We start from the raw sequence: 15,269 nt of genomic DNA, 5'->3' as shown, positions 1-15,269 counted from the left end.
GGAGGGGAGCCGAGGGCCGAGGGGTGCCCAGGTGTAGAGGGGAGCCCAGGGGTGCCCAGGAGCCGTGGGGAGCTGCCGGCTCGCCCCGGGGCGCTGGCAGAGCGCGCTCCGTGCCCGCTCCCAGCGCCGGGCACTGCCTGCCGTGCCCTCACGGCTGCCGCTCCCGGGAGCCCGCAGCGATCCCAGCCGGGGCCAGGAGCGTTCCCAGGCGGCGGCCAAGGAGGGGCAGCGCTGCCCTCCCTGGATGCGCTCCCAGCCCCGGCAGCGCAGCGGGAACCCGCGGCCGCCCCCTCTGCAGCTCCCGGATCGCAGCTCCACCCAAAGCCCTTCCCAAGCCCTGCTGGGGTCGCTGCTCCAGGGCTGTGTTTACCCGCTGCTCCCTCTCCGAACCGCCTGGCTTAAGGGATGTCAGGCTTCGCGGGTCGTTCACAGGGCTGGCTGAACCCCTCTGGCATGGTCACTCAGAAGGCCCAGCAGCGGTGGCAGGAGCTGGCACACACCTGTGCCACACTCGGGACGGGCAGGGCTCCCTGTGGGACAGGCAGGGCTCCCTGTGGGACACTGGGGACAGGCAGGGCTCCCTGTGGGACACCCGTTCAGAAGGCCCAGCAGCGGTGGCAGGAGCTGGCACACACCTGTGCCACACTCGGGACGGGCAGGGCTCCCTGTGCCGCTCCCGGTGCTCCCCTGCAGCCCCGGGCACGCCGCTCCTCCCGCGCCTCCCGGCACTCGCGTTGCTCGCAGAGCAGCCAGAAACACAGCGGGCACTGCCCGGGCAAACACAAAACACTGCCGTCCTGTGGTCCCGGCCACTGGCTCTGAGGCTCGTGTTGGAAAGGATGTAAATACTGATAGAAGTGTGAACCTCCTTTTCAAAGCCACTTAAAAGACTTTTAAAAAAATTAACAGCCCGAACACCAAACAAGCCCTAAAGGTGTTTCTTTAGCGGGAACTTGACAGAAGCAGAGCTGATGAAGTGCAGTCCACTGTCTTTCCACCTACTTAATCAGAAACAGGACACCGCAGGAAATTATCATACTACTTCAGTTCAGTAAAAAGCTTTTCAATAAAAAGATTAAACATGTCTCTAATGTGTGAAGATATGAGCAGGTTATAATTACTATTGACCTCACCTCATCAGCAGTGTTTAATTGATGTCAAGGTCTTTATCTGCCTGTGCAAGTTAATCAGCATCCCTGGGCCTCCAAAGGCTGCATTTATAACCTCCTAAGGAAGCAGGAACCTTGCTGGGTTTACTTCTCTCCTGTTTTTCTCTCCCTTCCACATGTCTCTGAGCTGCTGCACCTCAGCTCTGCTGGGGCACTCACTGCCTGTGGCTGAAATCCATCTCTGAAATTGCTGCTCCTGCACCTCACCCTTCCCAGACACCTGCAGCGGGATCCCTTTCCTGGAAATGTGATTTCACCCTTTGGGAGAGGGCTGGGGGGTCTCGCCTGAGCCCTGCTGCCCCAGCCCTGCACAGCAGCCAGGGCTGGCAGCACCTCGTGCTTTCCTGGAGATGCACATTTCCACACATTTCCAGGGTTATAAATGGACATTTCCAGGGTTATAAACACCCCAGGAGCCAGGAATGCACATGGAAGGGCTGCAGCAGCACGGCAGGGAGGGGGTGGGTGTGCTCCATTGCAATACCCATATTTATCTGCAGCTTTATTTGAGTAGCAGGCAGGTTCTTCCCCTGCTGGCCACCAAGGAGCTGCTGCAGTGCCCAGGCTGCAGCTGAAGGACAGGATCCATGCTGTGATCCCACAGGGAGCTGGGAGCACACAGAGGCTCCTGTCCAGACTTTGGGGACGAATAATTGTGGGCAAGCTTTCCTTAAATGAAACAGATTAATTGTTTATACCAGAATCAAACAGCGCAGGGCCAGGACACATCCCCTCTTGCACTGATGTGCCTTTGCCACAAAAGCTGTTCTGGAGAAGTCCCAGAGGCAGCAGTGAAACATTTTCCCTGGCTGAGAGCAGGGAGCTCAGCTCTGATGGGCCCCCCAGCACTGGGGGGACACCCCAGGACCTTGGATGCTACCTTGGGGTCCCCATGTCCGTCCCAGGCGCACTGAGCCCCACCCAGGGGCTGTCCCTCCCTCCCCTCCCAGTGCCGACACACAGCTTTGGAGACAGCACCCTGCGGTAATTCCACAGTGAGGTCAGCATTCCGAGGTTTCCTGAAATTACAAAGCAACTTCTCCATGGTGTCTTTCACCGTGTTAAGCTGATTAGTACCATTTAAAAAGGAAAAAAAGTAGCTTAATTTTATATCTCAGCAAAGCTTCTTTGACAAATGCACTGAGGATAAGAATCCCTCTTCCCACGGGAGCTGAAACCATTAGGGGAGATTTGCTGCTAGAGCCAGTTCTCTACAACCACTGTGTGTTCTGCACTTGTTATTTATAAAAACTCAGGAAAATATGTCAGAGCTGGAAGGAGCTGAAGCAAGGAGACGTCAAGGTAGCTCTGTGTCACCTTCATGGACACAAACCCCCTGCTGGCTTAGGCAAGTGCCGCTAGCACAGCTGAAGGGTTTGTGTCTCCTGCTTAGAAACCTCCTGGGTTTTGCTGGGCTCCAGCTGGACTCCATGAGAAGCAGCAGCTCTGCCAGGAAAACTCGTGGGCTGGAATCAAACCTGGGTGCTGGATTTCATGTGCCACGAGCAGCCCCTGCACTGCCCGGGATGGGATGGGGTGGGGATGGGGATGGGATGGGGATGGGGATGGGAAGGGATGGGTGGGATGGGATGGGATGGGATGGGATGGGATGGGATGGGATGGGATGGGATGGGATGGGATGGGATGGGGTGGGATGGGATGGGATGGGATGGGATGGGATGGGGTGGGATGGGATGGGGTGGGATGGGATGGGATGGGATGGGATGGGGTGGGATGGGATGGGGTGGGATGGGATGGGGTGGGATGGGGTGGGATGGGATGGGATGGGATGGGATGGGATGGGATGGGATGGGATGGGATGGGGTGGGATGGGAACGGCGCTGGCAGCTCCCAGCTGTTGGCACCCTGACCTCTGCTCTCTGGGCACTCAGGCTGGCAGAGCCAGCACACAAGGGCTGCCAGCTGGGGGCTGGCAGGGGCTGTGGGTGCCAGGTCCTGTGGCAGCAGGGAGAAGGAGCCCTGGGGAGTGGGGGGCACACGAGGCAGGGGAAGGGGCTCAGGGAACAGCGCCTGTGTGCAGGCACAGACCCTGCACAGCAGCATGAGCACCACCAAAGCAGGTGGGTGGAACCCTGAGGAAGGAGTCGTGATGTTTGGGAAGTGCAGATTAGAGCTGCAGCAGCACACTCAGCAAACAGGCATCCCATGGGAAAGGAAACGCACTGGGATGGAGCAGGGCAAATGTCACATTCCCCAAGAAGCCACAGGGTGAGGGACAGGCCCTGGTACCATGGGCTGCTCACGTGTGGCAGTAACAAGGAGTCACACTAAAATCATGAGGTGTTCTATTTTTGGAAAGATGATGTATTGCTCCTCCTGATCTCAACAATTTCCTAATCCCACTGAAAGAACGATGGTCTCATGATGTGAGCTCCTAAACAATGTCTCACAAATCAATTTACAAACACACGACGAGGCATGGTTTTGTGTGGAGGGTTTTACTCCTGTGGGAATGGTGATGCATCCCTCGGCTTCCAGGGCCTCAGGTACTGCGAGTGCCTCAGTGCTGCCTCTGCCCACCACTCACAGATGCTTGGCAACAGCTGGGCTTGCTGTTTCTGATGGGCCCGTGCCTCCAAAGCCGCTCTGTCTTGTGCAGGGAGGGAGCTGTGGGAACCATGGGTTATTTTGCAAGTGCCACTTGCACTCATTCCCCTCAGAATCTCAGGAGCAGCCCAGGAGCTGTTGGGCAGTTCAAGGCAGCATCATCTCCTTCAAAGTGTGGGCAGAGAATGACATCTGTCACTGTTCCATGGAGCTGGTCTCACCCTGACTCGGATTTTCACTGCACAGAGTGGGGTGTTCCCTTCCTCTGGCCTCTGCAGCCAAATGTCCCATGGGTATGATGGCACTGGGGGCCTGGGTGAATCTCCTCAGCCAAACACCCGGGAATGGGGTGGCTCAGGGAGGAGTGTGAAAGCCCCTGTTAAACATTCCAAACAGAGGTAATTGCTGTGAAACCTGCTTTGGAGATTCAGCTCCTTTATGGGAAGCACAACCACGCGCAAAGCCTGTGAAGGAGCTCTGGCTGCCTCCCCTCCTGAGCAGCCCTCGCGGAGCCTGCCAGGGTGGCACTGCAGGGCTGCCCCAGGGCTCTGAGGGACGGGGGCACTGCAGAGCTGCCCCAGGAACAGGGGCTGTGAGGGACGGGCACAGCTGAGGCGAGTTTGTCCCTGGCACAGGCTGCCCATGTGCCACGCTGCTGCAGGGGAGCCAGGCCTGGCTCCGTGGGTGGCACCCGGTCTGTGTGAGGCAGAGCAGGGCTCCAGCAGAGCCCGGTCAGAGCAGCACTGGGATGGGTATCCAGTACCTACAAGGAACCAGAAGGGGATGAATGAAAATCATAATTTACACAGAAATAAAGATTGCTGCTGATAATTTCCTGCAAAGCAGCCTTTCTGTTCCCTGCATCCCCCCGAAGGAGGGCCCGGAGCCGCCGCCATCTCCATGGCGACAGCGCGGCGCAGCTCCGGGGGCTCGGGGGCACCGGGAGCCGGCCGGAGCCGAGAGGGGCCGGGGCAGGATGGGGCTCCCTTGCCGAGGCTGCCGTGCCCATCCCAGCCCCAGCGCCCGGCCAGCCCCAGCGCCACCAGATGTGCCAGGGCAGAGGTGGCTCTGCCCCGGTGGCGGCACCGGGCCGTGGTGGTGGGCACCACACCGACCCTGCCCTGCCCACGGGCGCTGAGCACGGCCAGGCCCCTCCTGGGCACCCAGAGCCGTTCGTGAGCTGCAGCCTCATCTCTACCTATTTTTAAGTCGGTGATATTGTCTCTGCACCGGCTAAATATAATAGTCTTGTACCGTGTGGTGAGTAACGTTTGGCGAGGAGCCACGGCGAGGCAGCAGCGGCCGGCTCCGAGGGCTGCACACTGGGGTGGGGGGAGAAAAACCACCCGGCACCCAAAGGGCTGCTGGTCACAGCCTGCACAGGCAGGAGAGAGCGAGGGCTGTGCCCGGGGCAGCGGGGATGGGACAGCTCCCGGTGGATCCCTGTGGGGATGGGGCAGGACGGCTCCGGAGGGATCCATGCGGGGATGGGGCAGGACAGCTCCCGATGGATCCATGCGGGGATCGGGCAGGACAGCTCCCGATGGATCCATGCGGGGATGGGGCAGGACGGCTCCGGAGGGATCCATGCGGGGATGGGGCAGGACAGCTCCCGATGGATCATCCCTGCGGGGATGGGGCAGGACAGCTCCCGATGGATCGTCCCTGCGGGGATCGGGCAGGACAGCTCCCGATGGATCATCCCTGCGGGGATCGGGCAGGACAGCTCCCGATGGATCGTCCCTGTGGGGATGGGGCAGGACAGCTCCCGATGGATCATCCCTGCGGGGATGGGGCAGGACAGCTCCCGATGGATCATCCCTGCGGGGATCGGGCAGGACAGCTCCCGATGGATCGTCCCTGTGGGGATGGGGCAGGACAGCTCCCGATGGATCATCCCTGCGGGGATGGGGCAGGACAGCTCCCGATGGATCATCCCTGCGGGGATGGGGCAGGACAGCTCCCGATGGATCGTCCCTGCGGGGATGGGGCAGGACGGCTCCGGCAGGATCCCCGGGAGCTGCGGGATCCCGGTGGCTCTGTGGGACCCAATGGCTCTGCGGGACCCCAGGGGCTCTGCGGGACCCCGGGCACTGCTGCCCCTCACCGGCCCCGCTCCCAGTCCTTCCCAGTATCCCACCAAACGCCTGCCTTCCCATCCGCCCTCCGTGCAGCCAGGACAGCCCGGGGGGCTGGACCCCGTGGGGGTCTCTCCGGGCCAGGACAGCGGGCACGGTGCCCACGGCTGTGGATACACAGCGGAGCGGGGTCCCCGGTGTCACCCCAGCCCAGCGGGGTCAGTGACTGCTGCCGGCATTCTGCCCACGGCAGCCTCCCAGGGCGGTAAAACACAGAGAACGCTCTGCCCGGGCCGGCGCCCTGCCATTCACCGTGAAATCCTCAGCGGGAAGGGATTAAATGCTATCGGCTTGTGGGACTGGGAAAGAATCCCCAGTTTTTGGAGTTCCTGGTTTCGTTTTTAGGGACCCGGCTCCCCCTGTCCCGCATCCCCGGTCCCGCATCCCCGGTCCCGCGTCCCGGGCCCTTCCCCGCTCCCCGGCCCCGGCAGCGCCAGGTGGCGCCCGCGGCGTCCGCAGCTCCTTCCCGGCCGGGAGGAACGGGAACGGGAGGAACGGGAGGGATGGGAACGGGATGGGAGCCGGATTGGAACGGGACGGAGCACGGGGGATGCTCGGGGTGGGGAGGGGGGGATGCTCCTGGGGGCCCCACGCACGGCGGGGCTGGGGCAGTGCAGCGGGTCCGGTCAGAGCCATCTGTCCCTGCCATCCCCCCTGTGCTGCCTGAGCCCCCACCGCGAGGTATCAGAGAAAAGAAGGTTCCAGAGAGACCTCTGAGCCCGTTCCAGTGCCTTTAGAGCCCCCTCCAGGAGAGCTGCAGAGGGACTGGGGACAAGGGATGGAGGGACAGGACCCAGGGAATGGCCCCACTGCCAGAGGGCAGGGATGGATGGGATATTGGGAATTGGGAATTGTTCCCTGGCAGGGCGGGAAGGCACAGGGTGTCCAGAGCAGCCGTGGCTGCCCCTGGATCCCAGGCAGTGCCCAAGGCCAGGCCGGACAGGGCTGGGAGAACCTGGGACAGTGGGAGGTGTCCCTGCCGTGGCAGGAGCTGGGACTGGGTGAGCTTTAAGGCCCCTTGCAACACAAGCCAGTCTGGCATTCAGATATTCCTTGGATTTCAGCGTCTCGTCTGCCTCAGTACCTCGAGGATTTGTGGCTGGCTCAATGGTGCTGTCTCCCCTCCTTGCCCAGGATGTGATTCATCACATCTTGCACAAGATGGAGCGAGGCTGACAGCCCTGCCCGCCAGGATGGGGCTGTTCAGGGTTATCTGTTATCTCTGCAATGAGGAGCACGAGGCACTGAGCTCCGCACCTTCCATCGGGGGCTGGGTTTGTCACTCCTGCTGGGCTGGCCCAGCTGGGCTGCACTTCTGCTTGCTGTAGACTCTGAGGTTACACCCAAGGAATCCAAACCCAAAGAAATCACTGAAGGTTTCCAGTCCGACCTTCCCCACACCATGAACTGCAGCACTTCTCCAGTGCATCCCTGCCCTCCTGCAGCAGCTCCTGCAGGGAAAACCCTCTGTGTCACAAACCCAGGAGGGGCAGGAGGCTCCTCCCAGCGCTCAGGAAACTGTTCAGTGCTGGGTTATCCTGGCTGGTCAAATCTGTCCCACTCTGGAGCTCCAGGCTGCTGTCACTGTGTTAACTCACACCTGTCTGCCAGCTCAGGCAGACCTGGAGGCTCTCATGTTCTCCTTGCAGATGTAAGCTGTAATCCAATTACTGTAATGATCTTTCTGTTAAACTCAGCAGGTTAAGCTCCTTAGTGCAGGGTGTTGGATGTTGTTTAAAACCGGACCCTCATTTTTGATTCCCTGACTACCAGTTCTGAGTGAGGAGCAGCAGCTTGTTTGTGGGGTCTTATTCTTTTCATTTTTAAATAGAACTGAATCTAAACCCCATTCCAGACTCAAATCAAAGGCAGAGATTTTATAACACAAACAAAAATACACTCACGGCATTGCTGTGCTAAAAATGCTGAGAGGCTGCACGTAGGCTGTTAGTGCTGCCCTGCCAGGGAGCAGCCACCCTCACACTGAGGGTCCACCCACAGGAGGCAGGAGCTGGACCTGCTGGTCCTCTGGGTCCCTTCCAGCCCAGGATGCTCCACAATTCCCTGGATCTAACACAGCTCTTTGTGCTCAGCTGCAGCACAGGGCAATGGAATCAATTAGTGCCACCATAGGTGGCTCTGGAACCTTTCTGCGTTTGGAGGGAATAATCTGCATTTATTCCTTGCTTAAGACAGTAATGCTGCCTCTGGCTGACTTTCCAGTGATTATTTTTCCGCTTGGTTCTGTGCTAATGCACAAAGCTCTGGCTCCTCGGAGCAGGCAGAACCCAGCCCACCCATTTATCTCTCCTGCAGCAGCCAAATGGCATTTGCTGTCTCGAGCAGGAAATGAGCAATTAAAAGGCAACAGGAGGTTATTTTTTTATTTCCCTCTCTCCCCTCCAGAATAATAAACATCTCCAAGTGAATGTGCTGTGTGCACGGATTACTTGGACAATTTGATGTGAGGGAAATTGTTCTTAAATAGGATGGCAATAAATGTGTCTGTTACAATTTGGAAAATCCCATTAGTTTTTCAAAATAATTGGCTTTATATCTCTTACAGAGTACAGGGTAAGCAAAAACCTTTCAAACTAATCAATAAGAAGCAAAATAAATTAATTTTCCCAGACTGCCTCAACACGAAGGGACGCAGCAGTGCAAATGCTTGCAGTGTGTGGCTCCGGCTGAAGCTAACACTGTTCCTGCAGTGCTCCCCACATTCACTCCAGCTGTTCAAGCTTCTGTCAAAAGCTTAGCTGAAAAGACTGAGCTTCTCTGGCTTGCAAAGGGCAGTGGCACAATGGTGGCCAGTGCAATAAAATGTCACGGTCTTGGCAGCAGCTCTGCAGGGCAGGGGCTGGATCTGGGAAGCAGACTCCAAGAGGGAAAGGCAGAGCCCGAGCCACAGCTCTGTGCAGGGTGTTATCTCCTGGCACACGCCTTGGGCTGCTGGGATCCTGCTCCAGGGGCTGCTGCTGGGATCCCTGCTCCAGGGGCTGCTGCTGGGATCCCTGCTTCTTCTGCTGCTGCTGGGATCCTGCTCCAGGGGCTGCTCCTGCTGCCGCTGCTGCCAGCAGTGGAGTCTCTGTGCCCAGGGAGGGCCCTGGCCCTGCTGCCACAGGGCAACCTGGGCAGGGACATCCAGGGCAGGGACATCCCATAGGGCATCCAGAGCAGGGCTGTCCCCAGGGGCATCCAGGGCAGGACCCCGTGAGCCCAGCACTCCCTGGGCAGGCACTGAGGGACCCCGTGAGCCCAGCACTCCCTGGGCAGGCACTGAGGGACCCTGTGAGCTCAGATCCCCCCTGGGTGGGCACTGAGGGACCCTGGCAGCCCAGCACTCCCTGGGCAGGCACAGGGCTGGCTGCAGGAGAGAGCCCCACTCTGCAGAGTTGTGCATGGACTCTGGGGTCTGGCACGGCTGCAGGGCAGGAGGGCAGCGGCCACAGGCCATGCCGTGCCAGGCTGTGCTGTGCCAGGCTGTGCCATGCCATGCCGTGCCATGCCGTGCCTTGGGCTGTCCTCCCCAGGTTCCCAAAGATGGGCAGGGGAGCAGCCCTTCCCTGGCAGGGGCTGGGGCCCTGGCACAGGCTGCCCAGGGAAGCTGTGGCTGCCCCATCCCTGCCCCTGGAATGCATTAACATAAGCATTAACAAAAAGGAGATTCATCATATCTAATAGATCATTGTTAAAAACTATATGAATAAAATTACAACTTTTCACAGAGCAAGTTACTCTGGCACAATACTGAAATGTCAGCTCAAGCATTAATTAATAGATACTCATGGTATCTAACCCATCAAGCTGCTTTTCAGCTGGGTTCCAGACAGCAGCTCTGTTGTTTCTGTTTCGGCTGCAGCACTGAAAATCCCCCTCTGTCCCCAACCAAAGCATTCCCTGCTCCTGGCACAGCCCGAGCTGCAGCCCTGCCTAATGACAGGGAGGGAGGGAAGGAAAGCCTGTCAAACAGGATTATTCACAGAAAAACCCAGCTAAGTGGATTTCAAATTGCAACCTGTCACTGCCTTCTGCAAGTCATTTAGGAAGAGCTGGAAACTGGAATAACGATTTTAGCAGGAACAGAAAACCTAAGAAAGAAAGAAAAAGAGGATTTGTGGGAGGAGGCAGCCAGCCTGGCTGTGGGCTGAACTGTGGGTGGTGGGCTCAGGCCACAGAATCCCTGGGAAGCAAGGTGGGGGGGAGTGATGCCTGTAATTCCCAGGGCAGAATAGCAAAAGCTGCAGAGAATGCAGGACTTTAGATCTGTTTTTAATTATTCCATTAAAGACAAATGTATGTATAGCATGTATTACATATAAAACCACATGTATTTAAACATAGACTCTTTAGATCTATATTTATATATTTAAATATATACTCAAAATTTGTGTATATAAATATACAATACCATGATTTATATGGCCAGGATCAGCCCCCAGGCCAGGATCAGCTCTAGGCCAGGATCAGCTCTAGGCCAGGATCAGCCCCCAGGCCAGGATCAGCTCTAGGCCAGGATCAGATCTAGGCCAGGATCAGGTCTCGGTTTTACTGCTCAGCTCCCAGTGGTCACTTCACTCCCTGGCCGTGCTGTGGGCACAGTGGACAGTGTCCCCTCTGTCCTCTGAAAGGTTCCTTTGTCATTAATCCAATTCAGCTGGATGCCTCAGCTGCTCCCTCACATTCTCATCCGTGAACTATGGAGCAGCAGTGGTTATCTGCTGAATTAAGTAGTTCAACTAAAAGAATCCCATATATTGTTTCCAGTCAATGGGCACTATGAATAGATTTTATGTAAAATTACTGGGAATGCATAAGCCATTTTGCCTAATGTTATGGAATTTCTTCTCCCAAGCCCTGTGTGAAATGTAATTCATGTTCAGATACTGACAACTGAATCATACTCAGCATTCATATATAGTGCTTTATATATGCAAACTGCCATAAAACATTAATTAAGCAATAGATTTCCTAATGCTGAGGAAGTGTACTCACACCAGGCTCGGTGAGTTAAATGTTTAAATACTGTCAAGGCTTAACCACTATTTACAGTTTCATTGTGCCGTGAGCTCAGTCATTGGCAGAGCTGTAACAGTCACTGGCTTCTCCATACGGTAAGTAGGAGTGGGAACGGTGGCTGGGTCCTTATCTACACCAAACTTTACTTTGAAATGGTACTTTTGCTACCAGCATGCTATTTTAGAAGTGAAGTAACTGTAGTAAGAACACAGGCTGTCTGTTTGCAGACTGCTGGTACAGCAGTCTGAAGGTTTTAATGTTCCGGGTGACTTGGGCTCCTTTTTCCCAATCAGGGCTGCCCAAAGCCACAGGGCAGTGTGATTTAAGGTGTTCTCCTGGCACGGCAGAAGGACACCCAGTGTGATGTAAGGCATTCTCAGGCATGGCAGAAGGACACTCAGTGTGGTTTAGGGTGTTCTCCTGGCATGGCAGAAGGACACTCAGTGTGGTTTAGGGTGTTCTCCTGGCATGGCAGAAGGACAGCCAGTGTATTTTGAGTCCTGGGGTTTGTTGGGTTGCTACTGATTCATTCTGCTCACGGGTCAGGAAATGGTGAGATTTGGCTGCAGCTGCCAAGGCTGAGTCAGCACCACACCTCGTCAAACGTCCCAGCTCTGCCTGCAGTGCCTGGAGAGGCAGGAAAGGCTCTGGGTGCCACTGGAGGTGACTCAGGCTCAGGGGTATTTGTAGCTGCCAGGTGCTGCCGCAGGTGTGGCCCAGCAGACAGCACAGCCCCCACGCTGCCCGTGTCTGTGTGTGCCCGTGTCCCCATGCCAAGCCTTGCCAGCCTGCTGGAAGCCTGGCAGGAGCAGGCAGCCCCCTCCCCAAAGGACAGGGACCCTCCCTGCTCAGCCTGAGCCTTTTCACAGGAGTCTGTCATCAGGAAGTCTAACAGGAGCTTTGAAATCATGATTTAAGCAATGACAGTGCAGGCTGAGCTCATGACACAGAGAACTGACACATTCCTTCCAGATGCCAGGAATCACGGGGTCCCAAACCCCTTCCAAACACTTGTCCAGGCTGTGCAGACCCCAAACTCTTCTTGCTTTAGGTGCCCTGCACTACAGGGTTGGGTGCTTTGATTTAAACAGTCAACAATAAAAAGACTTTTTAATTGATTAGTCACTGCAGCCACGAGTGCCACAGAGTTTACTTTCTTGTTCCATGAATGTATTTGTTTATATTTGCAGGAGCATCCAATCTGATGTAAACTATGAAATATGTTGTTTACTGAACAAAGACAGGTTCCAAGGCACTTGTTAACACTGAGATCCAACCCGACTCTTGGATATCTATTTGCATTAGTCAGTCACCTCAGAGCCCACAGCCCTGGCTGAACACTACAGCACTCCATCAAACAGCCTGGGAAAACACCCAGAAGATAAATAACCTGTTTAAAAACTTCTGATGTGTCACTAGTTTGCCATACTGGAAAGACATACCAGGGCTTTGTCTACAGTTTGTATTTGTATTAGTGCCTTGAAAACCAGAGTGTAAACCCAAAATTTGCTGATGCTATCGAGTTTGCTGTCAGCACTCTGGAGAGCAGAATTAGAATTGTCAGTGATTTTGATAAACTGGTTTTTGACAGCCATTTGTGCCTGGATGCCATCTGTGAGGGTGCAAGGCGTTTTAACTCTAGTTCACATTACCCAGAGAGGATCTGCTGGCAGGGGAAGCAGCTCCAGGCTCTGCTGCTGGGGGAAACCCTGGCAAAAATCCTTCAAGGAGGAAAACTGAAACTCTGACCATCCTGACATTTTGTCTTGCTGACAGTGTTGAAATGCCACATCTGTCCCAGTGATACTGAGAGCCTCAAAGTTCATCTGTGCTTGAGCAGCCAAGAATGAAGTGAAGGGCAGAGTTAGCAGGATTTACTGGAACAGCTCCTAGGATCAGGGGTCTCGTTGCTGTTTGCAAGTGGGACAAACAAGCTGAATTCAACTCTGTCCTGGGAAATATGCTTATTGCCAATAAAGTACCTTGTGTTTGCTCCCCCCTTACAGTGACCAGCTCCTGATTCCACACTGCTGTGCTTCCATTCAGGCAGGATGCCAGGTCAGGGTCCATCCTCCTGACCTGCAGGACCTGTCTCTGGGAGCTGCTGCAGGTCCCTCAGCCTTGTGAAGTGATGGAGCACAGAAACAATTTGTGTTTAAAGCCGGTTTTACCCTGTTTTTTCTGGTACATGACAATGCTTCTCCCAGGACAGGATAGGTCTGGGTGTGTTTTGCTGGGAGCAGTTTGGTGCCACCAGGGGAGGTCACTACACTGGTGGGCAGTGTCCTCTTCATGGAGCTGTTAATGCCAAAATGCAGCAGACAGGAATGGAAATGCACCTCCCTCCAGGATGGTTAACATTTCACATTCACAGCTGTGGGCTGTGGGCTGCAGAAGGGCCCCAGGAACCCGAGCAGCGGGTTCATTGCACAGGGTGAGCAGCCCCCAGGGACACAGCCCTGGCTCCTGACAGCCTGTGACAACAAGCAGCCCTCACCAAACCCTCCGGCTCACCTCAGCATTCCTGACTGCCCTGCCTGACAATGGCTCACAGACCTGGTGCTATCAGCAGCACTGGGTTATCTGCTCATTGTCAGAGCCCATCAGTGCTGTTTGCTGGCTGGGTTATCTGCAGGGCCCCGTGTTGCAAGATTTGCTTTGCTCCCACACTCACCTTGATCCCGCCCAAGAGCTGCAGGCCAGGAGACGAAACAGTGCTTAGGCTGGTGACACAATCAGTGCCCAGTCACAATGATCCCTGCAGCCTTGAGCAGCCAGAAACAGCAGCAGCCCTTGTAAAACAATCAGAAAACATGGCTTTGTGTTTAAGGATTGCATGAGAATTGGAGGCTGTTGAGGCTGCAAACTACTGACATCAGACTGAGCCTAACACGGGTCTCAAAAACTCCTTATCTCCTTCGTTGATATGTTTAGCCCCAAATCAGTTTAAAATGCTGAAATGCAATCAATATTTACACCTGAATGCTTTCCAGGACCCGAGGCAGCAGAACTCTGCTGGGTACTGCAGGAGCTATTCTGTGCACTATGCACAGCACAGCCCTCAGCTCAGAGCTGAGCGATGCCATCCTTGCCCAAATCTGCCCTTGGGTGTCCCTCTCAGCTGGCTGAGGAGCGGGACATTCCCCAGAGCTCGGTGCCCACGCAGAGCCCCAGCAGAGCTGTACACCCCAGCCCCGGGCAAAGGCAGAGCGCTGCAGGGACTCCTCACACAGGGGGAGTCACGGCCGGGCACCCCCGTGCTGGTTCTGTGGCACCCCTGAACTCTCCCAGCTCATCCCCAGAGCCCAGCCGGAGGCACTCCCGCACTCCTTCCCGTGCCCCGACACACCACTGCCAGTGGGACTGCTCCTGGTCAGGAGATGAGGAATGAAACAAACCCAGGAGCGCAAAGCCCAAATGATAATTACCTCCGTGTTTGAGCACTCCCAGCAGCAGAGGCAAGGCTGCAGTGTCACACAGTGCCACGGGGCACTGAAGAAAAGGCATTTTCTCCAGAAGGGCTTTTGCTGCAGACAGGAAGTTTGCTTTTTGAATTAGTCACCAGTTTCACTCCAGGCTGATTACACCAGTTTCATTACCATACAATAGCACTGTTTCCATGCAAGTGCTATCAAGATTACATTTATGGTTCCAAAAGTTGTTTCACCACACCTACACAGAACCCAGTGCTGCACACAGGAACAGAGAACTGCTCTCCCTGTGCTGTGTGCTTACCCACACCCCATAAGCTTTCAGGTACTCTGCTCCTGGGGTAAACAGGGAGAGCTGACAACAAATAATGAACACAGAAAGAGCCCTGAACTTTGGCCATTATGCTTATTTTGAATATAAATATCACGTCTAGGAGTGGGATACAAGCATGCCATGGAACATGTTCTTTATAAAGAACCAGAAAGTGGCATTATGACACCAATTCAAGGGAAACATCTGATGAGTTCTGGCAGCACAGGCTACTTCAGCAATAGTGATAAGATCTCTGGCAGGACTTTTGATGGAAATAATGAACGCTTTTTTCTGTGTATGTGTGTCACTTCTTTCTTTCTTTTTTATTTTATAATGCTTTATTTACACCCACCAGCAGCTGTGATTATTTCTTGAACGAGCGCGGGTTTGGTATTTAGCATTTGAGGATCTTGTGGCAGAGGAAAGTCCCCGAGGGGCTCTCCTGCCCCAGCCAGGCAGCATGGGCGACTCTGCACAGCTCCTGCTCCTCGGGAGGGAGATGCTGCAGGGGCCGGGCACGGGCAGAGCCAGGGCAGGAGCCAGCTCAGCACACACAGCCCTGCCTGAGTCACCTGCAGCCACCAGGGCTCTCTGCCTGCCCGGGGCTGCCACGAACAGCTCCACTCCCGGG

This window comes from Ammospiza caudacuta, chromosome 11 (genome assembly GCF_027887145.1).
Source record: "Ammospiza caudacuta isolate bAmmCau1 chromosome 11, bAmmCau1.pri, whole genome shotgun sequence".
NCBI classification, from domain to species: Eukaryota; Metazoa; Chordata; class Aves; order Passeriformes; family Passerellidae; genus Ammospiza; species Ammospiza caudacuta.
This window is presented reverse-complemented; position numbering follows the sequence as displayed.